General features: G+C 44.5%; 1 pseudogene; it reads left to right on the top strand.

The window, feature by feature from the left end:
- Positions 1–2,619: 2,619 nt before the first annotated feature.
- On the top strand, positions 2,620–9,161 carry LOC149243277 (CBL-interacting protein kinase 18-like; annotated as a pseudogene).
- The last annotated feature ends 465 nt before the right edge of the window (positions 9,162–9,626 follow it).

Genomic DNA, 9,626 nt, shown 5'->3' with positions numbered 1-9,626 from the left:
AATTTCTGATCTTTTTGTAAATTTTAACCAAATATTTGTACACATGTCATGGTAGAGGATGGAATTCCTCATTCTATGGTTTTTCTTTTAAATAAGCAACCTACGAGATATCAAGGGGCACCAAATCCTTGAAAATATTAGGTCGATGGAAGAGGCTAGGGACGTTTTAGATCAGGCCTAAGACGTCGTATGTAATCATTTCCATTTTAATATAAGTATTCCCGTGTGTTTTAATCTACGTGTTCTTGTTTTTCTTGTGCCTGAAACCCCTGTCTCTGTTTGTGATTATCATGTGTGTCCAAATATTGACTTCCAATAGAAGAACCTTAATTAGAGAGGGTGATAAAATTAGTATTCAGAATAAAAGAGGGCGTTGAGTCACACTTAGATATGGGATTTGGGAAACCCCTGTCTCTGTTTGTGATTATCATGTGTGTCCAAATCTTGACTGCCAATCGAAGAACCTTAATCAGAGAGGGTGAGAAAATTAGTACTCAGAATAAAAGAGGGTGTTGAGTCACGCCTCGATATGGGCTTTGGGGAAGTTCATGTAGAGCAACAAGGAATGTCGACCAAAAGGAAGTGCGTATGCACTAAGAAGGGTGTCAAAGTAACCAAGACCTCATTCAATGTAGTCAAGACAAGGAGCGAACCAGCAAACCACAACACCGACTTGTTGGGGACCCAGTTAGACCTTGAACTAGTTAGGCACCTTCGAGTTGAAGGTGGGCGAGAAGTGTTTGACCCAATCTTTGGCGGGCCAGTGACCCTTCAATACAAATGGTGCATGGAATTCGAGTTAACCCCAGTCAGCGAGGTTAGGCCCTTGTGTATTTCGACAGGGAGTATTGTAAGTTGTAACCTCTGACTAGTGAACTAACGTCGATGCTCGACCTATGACGCCAAGTGGACCTATGAGGCAGTCCTGGAACATGGATATTTGTTTCGCACAACAAGAGTATGGTGAGCCATCAACACTCTGTCCTCGAATTCACATGAAGTTGCTAGTGGCCTAAACATCAGTGCTGACATTGAAGATTGGATTGGAATTAGGGTTTGATTGGAAGGAAACTTCGTTGTTGCAATTAAAAATGCAAGAAAAGCCATAGTCGTGGACACATAACCCATAGGGTTTTAATCATTTAAAATATATTTTATTTTTATTTTTAAAATCACACCTGTAAACTCCATATTAAACATAAAAGAAATCATTCTTATACTAAACTATAAAATAAACCTCTAAACTTAATAATAATTATTATTATAATTACTAATTATTATGAAATTTTTTAACCTTAATTAATGATTAGAAATTTCACCACACTCTCAAATAAATTAATTCACATTATCTCTCACATTATAAAGAAGCTAGTTATCATTTTACATTTCATCTTCTGTATATAATTATATATTTTACATTTCATCCTTCTCTATATAATTATATAAAACAATATTAGTTGATCTCAAAATTTCTAAGCTCTTGAAGTTGTCTTAAACTTCTAACCTCTTGAAGCCCCAAAAAGTAAATGCAAACCATTCGCCATAGGTTTTAAAAATTAAATGGGCAAACCATTCGCTACCTGTTTAAGACCTTGGAAGCCCACACTAAAAAGTTCAAATTCTAAAGTCATGAACTTCTAACCTCTTGAAGCCCTAAAAATTAAATATTGAATAGACAAACCATTTCATCACGTGTTCAACCCATTAGAAGTCAACACTAAAAGGTTTCAAATTCGCATTCATCTAAGGTAAAAACAAGTTACATTTTTACATGCTATGTGAACCGAAATATAATAAAATTAATGGATGTTTAATCTTAATTTAAATTTAAGATAAAATGAGGTGTAAAATTAAAAAAATACAAAACATAATTTAATAATTTTAGTAGTATTAATATATTAATTAATTAATAAATAAAATTTATAAAATAATTAATTTTAAAAATAAAGCTAAAATAAAATTTAAATTTCTAATAAATAAAATGTTTCATTAATATATTAAAAAAAGTCTAATTTTCAAAATGAAAGACAAAATAAAATGAAACAACATTAAGTATTGCCCAAGGCTACAAAAATTTATTGCCCGATAAGGTAAAGTGCTTCCGCAGGATGCCAACTCTTCCCCAGACACCACATCCGCACCAACGTGGGTAATTCTGATAAAGAAAGCCGAGAGAACAAGTTACTTGGAAAATTTTGTGTATACAGAACGGAAGATTACAGCAAGGAAATCGATAGAAAGACAGGTGGTTGAATCGCAACACACAAAGACATGAAGTATATCTGGTGTGAATTTATTGAAAGAGCCTACCATGATAGGTTGTCCCTCCTTCAACTAATTCTACTGAACATGACTCTTCGATACATCCACACTTAGGCTTTTCCCTGATTATTAAGGGGATCTAAAAGGTTTATACTAGCGACTTGTCTTCCATGATAAAATACAAGCTATAAGAGCTCCTGTACGTAGGCTATACCCAGCTCGACCGGAACACATCCCAACTACGCCACGTGCAATGGAACGGATGCCGGAGAGCAACTTCACAGGCCTTATACAGCGAAGACGCCTGAGCAGCAGCTTTAATCCACATGGATTTGTGATTTTAGTTTTGAGATTGAGATGAAGCCCAATATTTTGATGGAGAGGTATGAATTAGGGCGCCTATTGGGGCAGGGGATGCTTGCCAAGGTGTACCAAGGTAGAAATCTCAAAACTAGCGAGAGTGTCATCATTAAGGCAATGGACAAAGAAAAAATATTGAAGCTCGGGATGACAAATCAGATTAAACAGAAAATCTCCGTCAAGAGATTAGTCTGACACCCCAACATCGTTTGGCTTTACGAAGTCATGGCGAGCAAGTCCAGGAATTATATTGTCATGGAGTGCGTTAAGTGCAGTGAGCTCTTCAACAGGGTTGCCAAAAAGGGGAAATTGAAAGAAGGTGAAGCAAGAAAGTATTTTCAACAGTTGATCAGCACAGTGAATTTCTGCCACAGCCGGGGCGTGTACCACTGGGACCTGAAGCCGGAGAATTTTTTATTAGATGATAATGGCGACATGAAGGTCTGCGACTTTGGCCTCAGCGCACTTGCAGAGCAATTTAGACATGACGGACTTCTCCGCACTGCCTGTGGCACGCCGACATACGTGGCGCCAGAGGTCATAACGATGAAGGGCTACGACGGTGCGAAGGCTGACATCTAGTCGTGTGGGATCATACTGTTCATGCTCAGGGCGGGTTACCTGTCGTTCCAGGACGCAAATCTGATGGCACCGTATAAGAAAATCTACAAGGGCGACTTCAAGTGCCCACCCTGGTTCTCCTCTGACCTCCGGCGGCTCATATTCCCACTGCTGGACCACAATCCCCAAACGAAGATCACCATTCCGGAACTCATGGAGGTCCCCTAGTTCCGGCTGGGCTTCAAACCCCCATAAGCCGACAATGTCGATATCGGCTTCCTTGACGATGTCGAGACAATGTTCTTTGTTCCGAAGCCACCCCGCTTCAACTCCTTCGACATAATATCTGTCACGCCCCTATACTCGTGGTAATCTTCCAACCGCACTATAGCGAGGTGTGGCACCACCGAACACTTTCTTTTCACCAATACTTATGTTCATGGACTACGCCTAACCATTCATACTTAGTTTATTTTTCATTACCAAGTATTATCTTTGTCCTTTATACAGATGAAAACCCATACATATTCATCATCAACAACATTATACAAGAGAAATGCACAACAGTATAAAGGGAGGGGCAACTCCCTGCAATATGACTCTACCCGAATCAATATATATAATTTTCCACTTTTACAAAGTATAAGCTAAATCTTGGGAAACCCCAAATTTACACTTAACCAAATTTCCAACTTCGGCAACCTCGGTTTCCCAGCTCGTCGGCACCTCTGAATGGTCACTGCACGACTCACCAACCCTTCGTTCACCTCGTCGGATGTCTTCACCTGACTCGCTCTTTGTTTGTTCAGCAAACGCCCAAATCGTGTTATCCTGCCCGACCTCCGTTCGCTGGACCACACATAGTCCCGCCTGCCCAACTCTCGTTCATGACCTTCAGTTCCAACCTTCGTTTCGGCGTACATGACGCACCCTCACCTGGCCACCCATCCGCACGTTCACCCGTGCCTTTGCACGACTCACCCGAGTCACCTTTGCACGACTCACCAGAGTCTGCTCGAACGCCTTCACTTGAACTCGTTCACCTGGGTCGCCCGAAAACCTCACTTGGCTTGCCCGAATGACTTCACCCAGGTCACCCGACGACCTCACCCAGCTCACCCGGACGACTTCACCTGGGTCGCCTGACGACCTCACCCAGCTCGGCCAAACGACTTCACCCGGGTCGCCCGACGACATCACCCAGGACGCCCGAACGACTTCACCCGGGTCGCCCAACAACCTCGCCCGGTTCGCCCAAACGACCTCACCTGAGTTTTCTGCCCAACGACCTTGCCTGAGTTTTCTGCCCGACGACCTCACCTGAGTTCTGCCTGAACGACCTCGCCCGAGTTCTAACTAAACGACCTCGCCTGAGTTTTCTGCACGAGTTTCCTGCACGAGTTTTTTGCTCGACTTTCTCACTCGACTTTCCTACACGAGTTTCTCACCCGAGTTTTGCCCATCGTGCGGTCTCATCCATGCACGGTAGAACTCCTTGATCGGACTTGTGTTGATCGAATGATTTATGGCTCGTCTCCATAAACGCTCCACCAATATATACGAGCAGGTGGCGAGTTGTGTCACCCGGCCGACCCATGCCCAACGCCCAAGCCGACTCGTTCAACATGTTTCCTTCGCCCGAGTGGAGGGTCGGCCCGCCCAACTCGTGGGACCGCCCTCTCAACTCGCCCAACATCATATAAACTCGTCGCTTGGTTGTTTCACTTCACATTTTGTACGAGCTACTCGCTCATCCTTCGCACGGTGAAGGTAACCCAGACTGCAGGCCCTTACATCCTCCCCCACTTGAAGTCATTGTCGTCCTTAACAATATCTCATCCCAGCAACCATCTGTTACCAAGATATCCATACCAAGGCATACACCCCATCAGTATGTCATACATCGGAAAATCATCTCAATCCATGATCATCAACCATCTCATCACAATCTCCACATGTTGCTCCCATCGTGGAAGGCTCACCCCTCCATCCCAAGATACATGCTTCCTGCAACATATCGTGTCGACCTCATCATGTATCATCATCGTGTGAACTGCTACCATGATACTCCAACATAATGCTAACACATCTCTGCACACTGGATCCCCTCATGACTCGAACTAGTTGGGTAGCTAGTCCAACTGTCATGCCCAAACCACGAGAATGCACATCCTCATGCCATCATCAGTCATTTCTTAGAACATCCTGTCACATCCTCAACTCAATCGAGAATCCATCTCCATACTAGTAAGCCATGCTCAGGTCCATGAAGTAGTCTCCATCTCATCTGCAACATGCTGTCCATTAAGTTTGGTACCAATGTCTGCATGAAATCAGCCGCATCTATCCCAACATCATCATCCATCTGCAAAACATCCATCTCCTCAAAGTGAAGAGATCATCTCATCAAACCCGACTCTCGATGTGCCACATCCAAGTCCATGAAGCAACCTCCATCATCTCTGTTATGTGCCATCCCTCAAGTCTGCCATAGAAACAAGTATACACCTGTCTCATCTATCCATGAGTTGCCCACGATCATAGATCAATCAGCTCCCATGTGTCAAAAGTGGTTGAGTCTCGACTCAACCCATGCCCAAGTGTTGCCACCAAGGCATCATCATCGCTGCAACTCTATCACTCCAAAGTGTCTCATATCGATCCTCCACATCAAGTCACTCTTCCAAGCCACACCCATACATGTACTCAAAAGTATGCACCCCATTCTACATCAAAGTCTCTGACCTGAGCTCCTCAATGCATCAGATCCTCCAAGTCCACTATATATGAAGCCCCTAAAAGTCACAACCTCATGTCATCATGAGCTCCATGAGTCATATCCAAACAACATCTTAGCAAGCATACAAGTCTTGACCCAGAGGTCTCTGCAAGATGCCTTAGCTCTCCATGTAGTAGGAATGCTCCATAGTCTGCTCACAAATCCATCCAAGTCCATGGCCTTGTTGTACAAGAGTGCACAACCTCTCGATCGGCTCATAAGTAAAACATCTCCATGTCACATCAACAAATCTACCTACACAACATCCCTGCCTTGGCACTCCTCATTGGATGCCCATAAGTGACACCTCTACAAGTGCTCCTACATAATGTCCCTACATAGACTGCCATGTTCCATGTCTCCAACCTGATGTCCATGACTAAGTTTCCCATGTGTCCAACTAAGTAGACCCATCACAATAGTCGATCATCCCCATCCAAGTCTACAAATTGGTCTAGTGAACTTGGTCACCCAACCATATCATCATCACACGCGTCTCTCCACCATAGCTTCCCCACTTAAAGGTTCCACCAAGACTTGCTCTTGGTCTCGGCCATGAGAAGTCCACCCAAGCAACTAAAGTGTGTGCCCTTCTCCAATTTGTCCATGAGTCATGCCGGACACTTAGCCAATTTCTCCATGTGGCTAAAGCATGACCCATTCCTCCGCAATGATCATCATGTTCCTCCCTTGTCACAAGCCTTTGCACCTTCAACCATAAGGTCACAAACAACCCCAACAAGTCCTGCAACAATCAACAATCCTTGCTTCTCCATACAAGGTCTCATCATAGACATCCATGGTAAGATGCTCCCTTGCATCGGCAAACTAACTTTTCTCTTCCCTACATACGGTTCATTTACCAAATGCTCAAGTGAAACACAAGTATCAATAATACTTACTTCATCATCATCATGAGGCTCCTCCATGTGAGTATCCTCATCCACCCATGTCTGCAAACTGCACGATCCTGGTCCAAATTGATCAATCTCAAGTTCATCCTCCATCGTTGTCATATCTGCAACATCCTCAATCATCACGGCTTCCTCTTCCTTGTCAGCACAATCTGCAACTTCATCCTGCTCCATTGTCCAACCAAGTTGAAGAAGTTCGTCTTCAACATTCTTTTCCAAGACTTCAAGTTTATCTCGAATCCGTGGGTTCTCTTCTTTCATCCGCTTCAACCTGTATAAGGTAAGCAAGAGCCTCCCTTCGCATTCTTCCAAACCTGCCATGCCTTGTCATTCAGCTTGGCCCAAGCACAAGGCTTCACCTCTGCTAAACCTGCTTCACCATTCACTTGAATCACCCTGATATTCCACCTGTCACCTACAAAACTTGAACTCCCTTTCAAGTCTTCAATCTTCGTAGAATCAGTTCCCTAATTCAGCACACTAGCTCTGATACCACCTATCATGCCCCTACACTAGCGGTAATCTTCCAACCACACTATAGCGAGGTGCGGCACCACCTAACACTTTCTTTTCACCAATACTTATGTTCATGGACTATGCCTAACCATTCATACTTAGTTTATTTTTCATTAACAAGTATTATCTTTGTCCTTTATACAGATGAAAACCCATACATATTCATCATCAACAGCATTATATAAGAGAAATGCACAACAGTATAAAGGGAGGGGCAACTCCCTGCAATATGAGTCTGCTCGAATCAATATATATAATTTTCCACTTTTACAAAGTATAAGCTAAATCTTGGGAAACCCCAAATTTATACTTAACCAAATTTCCAACTTCGGCAAACTCGGTCTCCCAGCTCGTCAGTGCCTCTATATGGTCACCGCACGACTCACCAACCTTTCGTTCACCTCATTGCACGTCTTCACCTGACTCGCTCTCCATTTGTTCAGCGAATGCCCAAATCGTGCTATCCTGCCCGACCTTCGTTCGGTGGACCACACGCAGTCCCGCCTGCCCAAATCTCGTTCACGACCTTCAGTTCCAACCTTCATTTCGGCGTGCACGGCGTGCCCTCGCCCGGCCGCCCATCTGCACATTCACCCGCGCCTTCACACAACTCACCCGAGTCTGCCCGAACACCTTCACCTGAACTCGTTCCCTCGGGTAGCCTGACGACCTCACCTGGCTCACCCAAACGACTTCTCCAAGGTCGCCCGACGACCTCACCTGGCTCGCCCGAATGACTTCACCTGGGTCACCCGACAACCTCACCCGGCTCGCCCGAACGACTTCACCTGGGTCGCCCGACGACCTCACTCGGATCGCCCGAACGACTTCACTCGGGTCGCCTGATGACCTCGCCCGATTTTCCTGAACGACCTCACCCAAGTTTTCTACCCAACAACCTCACCCGAGTTTTCTACCCGACGACCTCGCCCAAGTTCTGCCTGAACAACCTCACCCGATTTCTGCCTCAACGACCTCGCCCAAGTTTTCTACACGAGTTTCCTGCACGCGTTTTTCGCCCGAGTTTCTCACCCGACTTTCCTGCACGAGTTTCTCGCCCAAGTTCTGCCCGTCGTGGAGGCTCATCCACACACCTTAGAACTCTTTGATCGAACTTGTGTTGATCAAATGATTGATGGATCGTCTCCACAAATGCTCCACCAATATATACGGGCGGGTGGCGGGTTGTGTCACCCGGCCGACCCACGCCCAACACCCAAGCTGACTCGTTCAACATGTTTCCTTCTCCCAAGTAGAGGGTCGGCCCGCCCAACTCGTGGGACCACCCTCTCAACTCGCCCAACATCGTATAAACTCATCTCTTGGTTGTTTCACTTCACATTTCGCACGAGCTCCTCGCTCATCCTTCACACACTGAAGGTGACCCGGATCGCAGGTCCTTACAATCTCCCTGTCATTGGCGTTCAATCTGTCAGGGTTGTTCGACGACAAGATCGTGAAGAAGGAGTTATGGTTCACATCAACTCAACTGGCATCGAGCATTATATCGAAGCTGGAGGAGATCGCCGAAGTGATGGGATTCAGTGTCAAGAAGACTGAGGATTGCAAGATCAAGTTCCAGGGTTCGGAGGTGGGGCTGAAGGGTCATTTGTGTATCGATACCGAGATTTTTTAAATCGCCCTCTCTCTTCATGGTGCAGCTTCACAAGACCGGGGGAGATACGCTGGAGTACAGTAAGTTGTGCAACCAAGAGCTGAGACTGGCTCTCAAAAACATTGTCTGGATTTGGGATGGTAACAGCCAATAGAATAACGGATATCGTTTGAGTTATGGTCTTATTACATAGGGATGGTGTCTTTTGGTGGTGCCTCGACATTTAAGTGGGAATTTTCCAAATGATATGGTTCAAAACTCATTCTTCATTTACTGTAATTCGGAGAGATCCTCGAATACCTCAGGTCCTTCGCACAGACAAAGTTGAACCTTAAATTGTTTGAATTTTCGAATCTTTCCATTAGAGAGATTCCCAGATGGTGGATGTCCTTGGGATAAACATTAAAGGTGAACATTAAATTGTTTGAATTTTCGAATCTTTCAAACGTGAGTGTTCTCTTGAAAAGCAGATTCTATGAAAAAGTGATACGTTGAAGGGCATTGCCTTTCACATCGGTCAAGAGCCGATTCATATCTTCTGAAATTGATCATTCAATTGACATTCAATTCAAAATAAATGTGAAATTTACCTTTTATATCGAATAATAAAAAATAATGG

Source organism: Pinus tabuliformis, chromosome 8, assembly GCF_031772625.1.
Source record: "Pinus tabuliformis cultivar Carrire ecotype Pingquan chromosome 8, CPIR1, whole genome shotgun sequence".
NCBI lineage: Eukaryota > Viridiplantae > Streptophyta > Pinopsida > Pinales > Pinaceae > Pinus > Pinus tabuliformis.
This window is presented reverse-complemented; position numbering and strand designations above follow the sequence as displayed.